The sequence below is a fragment of the Pan paniscus genome, chromosome 20 (genome assembly GCF_029289425.2).
Source record: "Pan paniscus chromosome 20, NHGRI_mPanPan1-v2.0_pri, whole genome shotgun sequence".
Lineage (NCBI taxonomy): Eukaryota > Metazoa > Chordata > Mammalia > Primates > Hominidae > Pan > Pan paniscus.
The window spans coordinates 59,245,527-59,255,901 of NC_073269.2; the positions used below are offsets into that span (position 1 = coordinate 59,245,527).

A 10,375-nucleotide genomic window follows, 5' to 3' on the forward strand; every position below is an offset into this window, starting at 1 on the left:
TGTAGTGAGTTCAGAGTTAACAGTGGAATTTAAAAAACAGGTTTGTTGAGATCTAATTTATATCCATAAAATTGTTTCATTTTAAGTATATAATTCAATGACTTTTAATACACTTGCTATAAGTTGTGAAACCATCCCCACATTCAAATCTTAGAACATTTCTATCAGCTGCCCCCGAAAAGATATTTTTTAACAAAAAAAAAGAAAAATATCACATGATATATTTGAATGTGTAAACTGCTGAAGTTATATTGGTATGAAAGCCACACTGGTGACATTAACGTTTTCTAAAATGTTTCTTTTGTGAACTCCGGAGGGAAGTTACTCTCACTGTAGTCACCAGACAATAGAGATGTCCTGTTTAAATGCAATTATTGTCTCCGTTTAGCACATGGTAAGGCTAGCATTGGAGAAAAGACGCATATTCTAGCCACGTTCACCCAGACACATAGTTTCTGTAATAATGAGATCACTGTATTCCATTTTTAACGTCATTGTATGCATAGAGATTTTACAATAATTACTCTATTATCCTGAAAATAATATCAGGGACTCTTGTATGGCAGCTAAATCAGAGTTTAAAACCACAGAAAAGTTTAATCTCACATTGAATGCTACATAGATAAAATATCAAGTCACCATCAGGGATGGGTGTGGGGGATAGGACCTCTAGTCTGTCTCCACAGACTCAGTCTGTATCTCAGAAATTATTTCTCCTACTTTTGTATCTTTGCCACAGGAATAGTTTCTACTCCAGAGGAATCTCCTTTTTCAGATGTGAGCACTCACAGAGACCCAGCATACTCCTGTTTCCCTTACATAAAGATGCTGCCTCACATTCTAAAATAGAAAATACTCATCTGATTTCTTCTTACTGCCAGGACTTTGGGCTTAGTATGATGTCCTAGTGTGTGTGGGGGGAAGGAGCCAGCCAGTCTCTGAGGTATGAGTTTGTCATTTGAGATACCATCTTTTCATAGAACTACAATGGACAATTCACCATGAGTGCATGCTTGGTGAGGTGACAATACTTCTGAAAAACTTTTCATTACCAATTATCAGAAACAACTTCAAGTTCCTAATGAACATCACCAAAGAGATATTTGGAATGTTTTGTAGAGGCCGTTCTATTTCCAAGATCCGTGAAGACAGACTGTGGCTCTTATGGAGGAAGCAGAAAATGCTGAGGTCTGAACACCTGATGGACAGTAATGCTGAAAATCTTTGTATTTGCCTATTGGGTTTGTGGATCTGCTTCAGTGAAATGTTCTTAAATGTCTTTGCCTTTTTCTAACTCATTTTTAATAGACTTTTTAAACAGCAGTTTTAGGTTTACAACAAAATTAAGTGGAAGGTAGAGATTTCCCATATACACTGTACCCCCACACAAGGACAGCCTCCCCCATTATTAACAACCCACCAGAGTGGTACATTTGTTACAATCAATGAACCTACATTGACATATCATTATCACCCAAAGTTCATGTTTACATTAAGGTTCACTTTTGTGTTGTATAGTCTGAGTCTGGACAAATGTATGAAGCCATGTATTCACCATCATGGTATCATATAAGGTACTTTTACTGTCCTCAAAATCCTCTGTGCTCCACCTAGATTGTCTTCCTTCTTTCAGTTCTATCACTTGTTTCACACGTTTTGCAGCTCTCTGTCCTATATTGTCAATTATTCCCAATTAATTATCACCCTCCTATGAAATTATACATCTCTGCCCTTTGATATCAGGCATGGCCCTTGACTTGAGGCAACGCTTCAAGTCAAGGATTGAAATTCCTTGCCCAATTTATGATAGGCTTGGCTTTGTGAATTCCTTGGCCAATTTGGTGTGAGTAGAGATGACATGTTTAAATTTAAAAAAAAATTTTTTTAAATGAGAAACTATCAATAAGTTGGAGAAACTGTCAATTTATTTGTTGATTGTCCCTGTCAATTTTCTCTAATTAATTTATAATCATTTAGACTATTTTCAGCTCCTTAAAAAATTGTTTATCATGGGTATGTCCTTTGGTTGATATAAGCCACCTTCCTCAAGTAGCTCAATGTCATTCTTGTAGCTTTTTTATTTATTCTTAGGCTTATTGCAGGAATGATATAAAATTCTTCTTTGCTCAGAGAAAATAACTAAAACTCCCCCAAAGGCAGTTGACTCACCAGAGTTCTCGAATGACTTGGAAATCGGTAAAATGCAGATTCCCAGGCCGCATCAAGCCCAGCTGAATTCATCTGGACAGTGTTTTTGTTTTCAACAGTTTTACTGAGGTGCAGCTGATACATAGTTATGCACCGCATAACAATATTTTGGTCAATAAAGGACTGCATATATAATGGTGGTCCCATTAGAATACTGTATTTTTACCATACCATTTCCATGTTTGGACATGTTTAGATACACAAATACCATTGTGTTACAGTTGCCTATGATAACATGCTGTCCCCATTTGTAGCCTAGGATCAACAGTCTATATGGTGAAACTCTGTCTCTACTAAAAATACAAAAATTTTTAGGGCATAGTGGTGCGTGCCTGTAGTCCCAGCTGCTCGGGAGGCTGAGGCAGGAGAATCCAACCTGGGAAGTGGAGGTTGCAGTGAGCCGAGTCTATTGTAAATTATTGTAAAAAGTCTATATGGTTTAGCCTAGCTGTGTAGTAGGCGATCCCATGTAGCTTTGTGTAAGTACACCCTATGATGTTAGCACAATGATGAAATCAACAAATTTCTCAGCACACATCCTCATCATTAGGTGACCCATGACTGTGCTATAAAAGGCTGCACATATTGAGGGTGAGGTCAGCTTGGGGCCCCACTTGCTCAGGGGGCAGGCTCTACCCAGACAGCTGGCACCCCTCAGCTATGTGCATCTATCCTTAGGCAGGGAAAACTCAAGAGTCATCTCTACTCCCTGCTGTGCGCAACCCTTTGAGTACCCGGTTCTGCCAAGAAAGCTACAAAATTGTGCGGCTCCAGGGCAGCAACTCGTGGATCATGCTCCCGAGGCCTGGTGAGAGAAACTTGCCTGTTTGAATTTAAATGGAAGCTAGAAGAGGCTTCATTTGCTTCTTCTAACCCTCTCTTTTCTCTGCTACTAATATGGTATGTCCTGACAGAGACTGAATTTTACCCTGAATCCCAGCGTCGCATTGTGGAACTAAGTGCTGAATAATAATAGTTCTGAGGAAGAAATAAACGTTTGTTCTTGCAAGCCTCTGAGAATTCAAAGATATTTGCTACCACTTTACAACTTCCAGAAAGCTGAAAGTACACTTTCAATGACCTGTTTTTTTCTTTACTCACCTTAACCTTCCAAATCCACAGTTACAGACAGTAGCTCATTATCTCCACTAATTGTACGAACTTTGAAATCTGCATTTGAGAATTCTCTTCATATGATTACTTTCTTCCTTTCCGTTTTATATGTTTTACTTCCATTAGAATAACCATTTATTTTAGGCTGGGCGCAGTGGCTCACACCTGTAATCCCAGCGCTTTGGATTTGTGCTTCGGCGGGCAGATTACAAGGTCAGGAGTTCAAGACCAGCCTGGCTAACATGGTGAAACCCTGTCTCTATTAAAGATACAAAAAATTAGCTGGGCATGGTGGCACGCGCCTATAATCCCAGCTACTCCGGAGGCTGGGGCAGAAGAATCACTTGAACCCGGGAAGCAGAGGTTGCAGTGAGCCAAGATGGCACCATTGCACTCCACCCTGGGTGACAGTGCGAGACGTCTCAAAAAAAGAAAAAAAAAAACATTTATTTTTAATTCATCTAGAAATATATTACCTTTTATTATGTGACCACCCTCAATGAACTATTTGTTCTCTCACTTATAACTTTACCCAATTGGTTTATCATCATCAGATATTTGTAAATATCTTCAAGAAACTTGCCCTCTTTCACCCTGCCTCCTTCACCTTACTAATCATCAGAATCAGATATGCTCAGTTACTGACTATGGTCCCCTTACAACCAGGAAGTTCACATTGATGACAAAACAAAAACAAAAAGAAAACCCCAAGCAAACAAACAAATTAAAAAAAACCTGTAGGCTTAGGGGCTTTGTGTTAAATGCGAGTTAAAATAAAATTGCCGACCTTCATCCAAGGGTGCTGTTTCCCAATGTGTCATACGGCAACAGAAAATTTCTTCCAACTGGGGTGTTTAGACCACTTCCTTTTAAAGTGATTATTATATGGTTAAACTGTCTTGGTATTGGTTTTATGTTTTTGCCTTTGTTCTTTCTTCTCTTTTCTTTCGTTGCCTTGGGTTTTGTTTTGTTTTGTTTATGTAGACTGGAAGGCCATATTTTATTTCTCTAGTGACATATTTACAGTTCAATATAAATTAAAGGCCTGCTTGTATGCCAAATCCAGGTCCCTTGGGTGGTTCAGTCAAAGAGGTAAGACCTCCAGCTGGCTCACCAGAGAAGCGTCCACTCCTTGGCCCAGGTTTTGGGATTTTGCCAGCCTTGAGCTCATCAATAATTTCTTCAATATCCTTAGCTGTCAAATCCTCATAGTAATTGTCATTTATTTGAACCATTGGTGCGTTCACACAGGTCCCTAAACATTCCACTTCTATAAGAGTGAAAAGTTTGTCAGGTGTAGTCTCCCCAAGCTTTATTCCAAGCTTTTTCTGAATGGCCTCCAGTATGCTGTCAGAGTTTCGAAGCTTGCAGGGTGTAGTAGTGCAGACCCGAATGTGATACTTTCCAACTGGCTTTCGATTATACATTGTATAAAAAGTTGCTACTTCATATACTTTCATTGGAGGTACTTGTAAAACTTCTGCAACCTTGTTCATAGCAGAGATGGGCAACCACCCATTCTGCCTTTGGGCTAAATCCAGGACTGGAAGAACAGCTGCTGCTGCTTTATGGCCTTCTGGATAGTTTTTTTACAATTGCCTCTATCCTCTTATAGTTTTCTGGTGTGAAATCAAATGGAGTATCAGGGTTATTCTCAGGAGTATCTCTGTGCACAAATAAAGCTCCTCCAGCTCCATTTTGCATAGCTGTCTTATGCAAATTCCTTACATGTCTTCCGGTGGGGCTGCAGCGGCCTCCCTAAGAGGGCTAAGGCCGTAGTGTCCTTGCCGCCGCCTGCAGGCCCGTGCAGAGCCCAGGGCTCTCCTGAGCCCAAAACTAAGGGAGACACGGAGAGCAAGAGAAGAGCGGCGGCAGCGCCGGGCTCAGCTTGAGCCTCCTTACCCAGTGGGCGGTGAGGCCAGCCGCCCGGGCCCGGGGCGCCGCGGAGAAGGCCTTTGGGTTTTTAAGTGGCTCTCTTTCAATTCCTTTTTTGGCTTTAGTGTTAACGATAACCAAATTTTTAGCATTTGCTTTACGGGGCTTATACTATACAGCTTATCACAGCCTACCTTCCAGTGATTCCATACGACTTCATGTAGAGCATCAGATCCTTACCCATGTATACTTTCATTTCACAACTGTTGGTGTGTGTGCTGTCATTATCATACATCTAACTTTTAGATAACCTACAAGCGGCTCCAGGGCAGCAACTCATGGATCATGCTCCCGAGGCAGATTGTTATTTTCTAAACAGTTACATTTTAAAGAGATTTAAAAGGAAGAAACACGTTTAAAAATTACCCATGTGGGGCCGGGCGCGGTGGCTCACGCCTGTAATCCCAGCACTTTGGGAGGCCGAGGCGGGCGGATCACGTGAGGTCAGGAGTTTGAGACCAGCCTGACCAACAAGGAGAAACCCTGTCTCTACTAAAAATACAAAATTAGCCGGGCATGCTGGCGCAGGCCTGTAATCCCAGCTACTTGGGAGGCTGAGGCAGGAGAATCGCTGGAACCCGGGAGGCGGAGGTTGCGGTGAGCCGAGACCGCACCGTTCCATTCCAGCCTGGGCAGCAAAAGTGAAACTCCGTCTCAAAAACAAAAAAACGAAAAACAAAAACAAACAAACAAAAAACAAACAAAAAAATTACCCATGTGGTTACTATTTCCGGCACTCCTCATTCTTTTGTGTAGATCATGTGTTACGAAACACAAGTCAAATATGAATTACTGAGAGAGGAGGCAGGGCTTGGACTCCAGACCAGATTGAAAACTAGCTGAAACAGGGAAGAGGCAAAAGCACCTCTCCATAAGACACGCCCCCCATTGCCATGTCAGTTTACCACTGCCATCGCAACACCTGGAAGTGACCACCCCTTTCCACCGCAATGACCTGGAAGTGACCACACCCTTTCTAGAAATTTCTGAATAACCTACCCCTTAGTTTGCATGTAATTAAAAGTGGGCATAAATATGACTGCAGACCTGCCTCTGAGCTGCTACTTTGAGCACACTCCTTTTGGGGTAGCCGTGCCCTGCAAGGAGCCGTTCATCTGCTGCTGCTGTTGCCGCCGCTCCAATAAAAGTTGCTACCCCACTTTGGGAGGCTGGGGCGGGTGGATCACCTGAGGTCAGGAGTTTGAGACTAGCCTGACCAACATGGTGAAGGCCCGCCCCCATCTCTACTAAATATGCAAAAATTAGCTGGGCGTGGTGGCACAAGCCTGTGATCCCAGCTACTCAAGAGGCTGAGGCAGGAGAATCGCCTGAACCTGGAAGGCGGAGGTTGCAGTGAGCTGAGGTAGCGCCATTGCACTCCAGGCTGGGCAACAAGAGCAAAACTCCGTCTCGGGAAAAAAAAAAAAAAAAGGTGCTACCCACTACCAGTTCACCCTTGAATAATTTCCTGAGCTAATCCCCAGTCTGGGGGCTCACCTGCCCTGCATCATCACCATCTGTTTTTAAATAATGTTTACTTGGAACATGGCCAAACCCACGTGTAGGTACTATTGATCCATTAAAGGCAGAGTAGGGTATTTGCAACCGTATAGCCTGCAAAGAATAAAATACCACTTGGCCCTTTAAAGTTTGTCGATTTCTCATGTAGAGTCATATTCTCTTTTTTCTTTTGAGACCGAGTCTTGCTTTTGTCGCCCAGACTGGAGTGCAGTGGTGTGATCTCGGCTCACTGCAACCTCCATCTCCTGGGTTCAAGTGATTCTCCTGCCTCAGCCTCCCGAGTAGCTGGGATTACGGGTGCTCACCAGAACTCCCGGCTAATTTTTGTATTTTTAGTAGACATGGGATTTCACTATGTTGGCCAGGCTAGTCTCGAACTCCTGACCTCAGGTGATCCACCTGCCTCGGCCTCCCAAAGTGCTGGGATTGCAGGCGTGAGCCACCGCGCCTGGCTGAGAGTCATATTTTCATCACATATCTGAATTACAATAAAGTTGGGGCAATAAAGCGTACAGTCAGTTTTGTAGTCCAGTGTAAGGGGAACACAAGGTTTCTCCTAATTGGAAAAGAATAACTGGTAGGTCTTTTCCCTTATACCAGGGAAAACATAGGAAATACGTGATTGTGTTGCTATTTGATTTGAAACTACAGTAATGGCTGGGTGCAGTGGCTCAGGCCTGTAATCCTGGCACTTTGGGAGGCCGAGGCGGGTGGATCACCTGAGGTCAGGAGTTCGAGACCAGCCCAACCAACATGGGGAAACCCCATTTCTACTAAAAATACAAAAAATTAGCCGGGCGTGGTGGTGCATGCCTGTAACCCCAGCTACTCAGAGAATTGCTTGAACCTGGGAGGCGGAGGTTGCGGTGAGCCGAGATCGCACCATTGCACTCCAGCATGGGCAACAAGAGCGAAACTCCATCTCAAAAAAAAAAAAAAAAAGAAAAAAAAAGAAAGAAAGAAACTACAGTATTTTATGTGAAAATAATTTTTGATGACATTGACAGTAAAGATATAAACTGGGGCTTAAAAAAAGCACTAATTTTACTTGACATGCATTCATAAGTGGAAGTAGCAATATACCCCTAAGTGGCCCCAGGGGTAGATGGCAGAGGTGTGTATCCTAACAAGTCTTTGCAGAACTGGTATCATCAAATCTCTCAGACAGTTTTGACAAATGGTATTTACTATCTTTTCATTAACTCATTACCTCACCCTACCCCCACGTCTCCCCAGCAGCTGCGAGGCTCCTGTAAATAAATTTGTCTGTGCATTCCACAAATAGGTCATCATGATTCTGGATCCACACTTGTATCTTAACCCCTCTAGGAAAAGAATTGTTACAAGAATCAACGTGCAAAAATATACACAGTTTATATAGGTGTTTTGACTTTTAGGTCCCCCGAAATAAAAAAATTGTGAACCATAAGAAGTCTCAAATTTTAAATGTCTCCAACAGATATGCTCACACGCCTCACCAAGCCACGCGCTGATTGTGGATATTCCTCAATCATTATAAACATGTTCCCATCCTGACAATTTTCTCCATTTCCTCTGCCCAATTATTTTTCCCCATTTGTATCTATATGACAGAGTCCAATTACTGATTTTGCTCAAATATCATCTTATCCTATGGGTATTTCCTGAACAGTTTAAATTAGGACACCCTGTCATTCTGTCACTACATGTACATTTTGTTGAACTTATCCTCCTATTATAATTATTGCTGACTTACCCGTATGGAACATAAGATACTTGAGAGCAGGGAACTGGTTCAGTTTCTTGCTAGATCATCAATGATTAGAATAATCCCTGAGAGCAGGGACTCTGTGCATTTGTATTGAATGAATGAATGAACGAATGAACGAATGCACTTTTTTCGATGCAAAGAAGAAAGTTACTGCAATGCATAGGCTCGTAGATTAGCAGGTCATAATTCTACTTTTATTCCCACATTTTGTATCTCAGGCAACATGAACTAAATAGATCCACCTCAGCAGTGGAAAAAGGTTTTCATGAAGTTTTTCTAAGCCATGAAAATGGAAGATTCACTCTCAAATGCTGCATTCTATTCCCAGTGAAAAATAACAATCTTATTTGTCAGGTAGAAAAATTTTTGTAACGACAATCTGAAAAACAGGGACTAAAAAACAGGTAGGAAGTTTATCTTTCACACATAATAGCAAGTCCGGAGGCTGCAGTTTGGGATGTGGCAGGTCCTCTTGAGAAGTCCATTCTGCCTACTCTACCTCTATCAGCACTCAGCCTTCCTTCTCCTTGAGGAGAATGCAGATGGCTGGTGTATGACTGAGAAGGGTATAGGATAAGGGGCAAAACCATTTTCATTTTGAGGCTTTGTCGTGTTTACCTGAAAGCAATATTTCCATATTTTTTTCCCAAAGAATATTAATTTTGTTAAATGGCTACTATAATTTTAATGAAGAATGGGGATTTTCAAATTTCATATTCACAGATCAAAAACAGAGGAAGAGAAAGAAACAATTAAGTTAGAAAGCCAGGAACAGTGGCTCATGCCTGTAATCCCAGCACTTTGGGAGGCTGAGGTTGGAGGATCGTTTGAGCTTGAGCACAGGAGTTCAAGACCAGCCTGAGCAACACAGTGAGACCTCATCTCTACAAAAAAATCAAAAAGTTAGCCAGGTGTAGTGGCAACACCTGTGGTCCCAGGTACTCGGGAGGCTGAGGTGGGAGGATCATTTGAGCCCAGGAGGTTGAGGCTACAACAAGCTGTGATCACACGACTGCACTGCAGCCTGGGCTGGACAGAGGGACACCCTTTCTCAAACAACAGCAACAACAAAACCCACAAACATGTTGCAGACCAAATACCTGTTACCAATTATATTAATGACAACGTGGTCACCATAATTTTGGGAAGAGCCAGATTACATCAACTGACTTTGTTCTTTATCCTGAGAGTCTAATATTATATATAGCCTATCGCCTGTCTTTTGGGTGTTTGAAAAGAAAGACAAAAATTATTAAACTGTCCTTACTGTTTTTTTTTAACTTACAGATTTACTTCTATTGAGCTCTATTTGTATCTAAATGAAAATATTTCTCCAAGTTTTAATATATTCTAATTCCACTATCAAGGTAGGAAAATGAATTTGAGATTTAAAAAAAAATTCATGCCCTCTTACCTTAAAGTGAGAGAGGTAAACACTTCCAAATGTATTTTCATATTAGACTATAACCGAAAGGTAATCTGTTATATCATAACTCGGGGATTTTCAGAGGGAGCCTGTATTTCCAATGAAACATTAAAGACCTTCACAGGATTTCCTTGCATATATAGAATATACTCAATTGAGGGTGAACATTTAAAATGTTTAAGGCTATATTTGTTCCAAAAAATGAATAATCCCATCTTGTTTTAGTTTTCAATTTGTTTAGTTTCCCTTTTTATTCGTTGCTTTTCCACATGTAAAATATTTTTGTCTCTAAAGTCAAAATTATATTACAAATATATGAAAATCCCTATTCTGTTTTGCCTTCTCAAACTTTTTATTTTCTTAAATAGGTTTCTTGATATTAATTTCAGATTTTTTTATCACAAAGAGAATACCATATATGA

At 41.2% G+C, this 10,375-nt stretch overlaps 1 pseudogene; it reads right to left on the bottom strand.

The window, feature by feature from the left end:
• Positions 1-4,281: 4,281 nt before the first annotated feature.
• LOC100974806 (NADH dehydrogenase [ubiquinone] flavoprotein 2, mitochondrial-like) lies at positions 4,282-5,440 on the bottom strand (annotated as a pseudogene).
• Between the last annotated feature and the right edge of the window lie 4,935 nt (positions 5,441-10,375).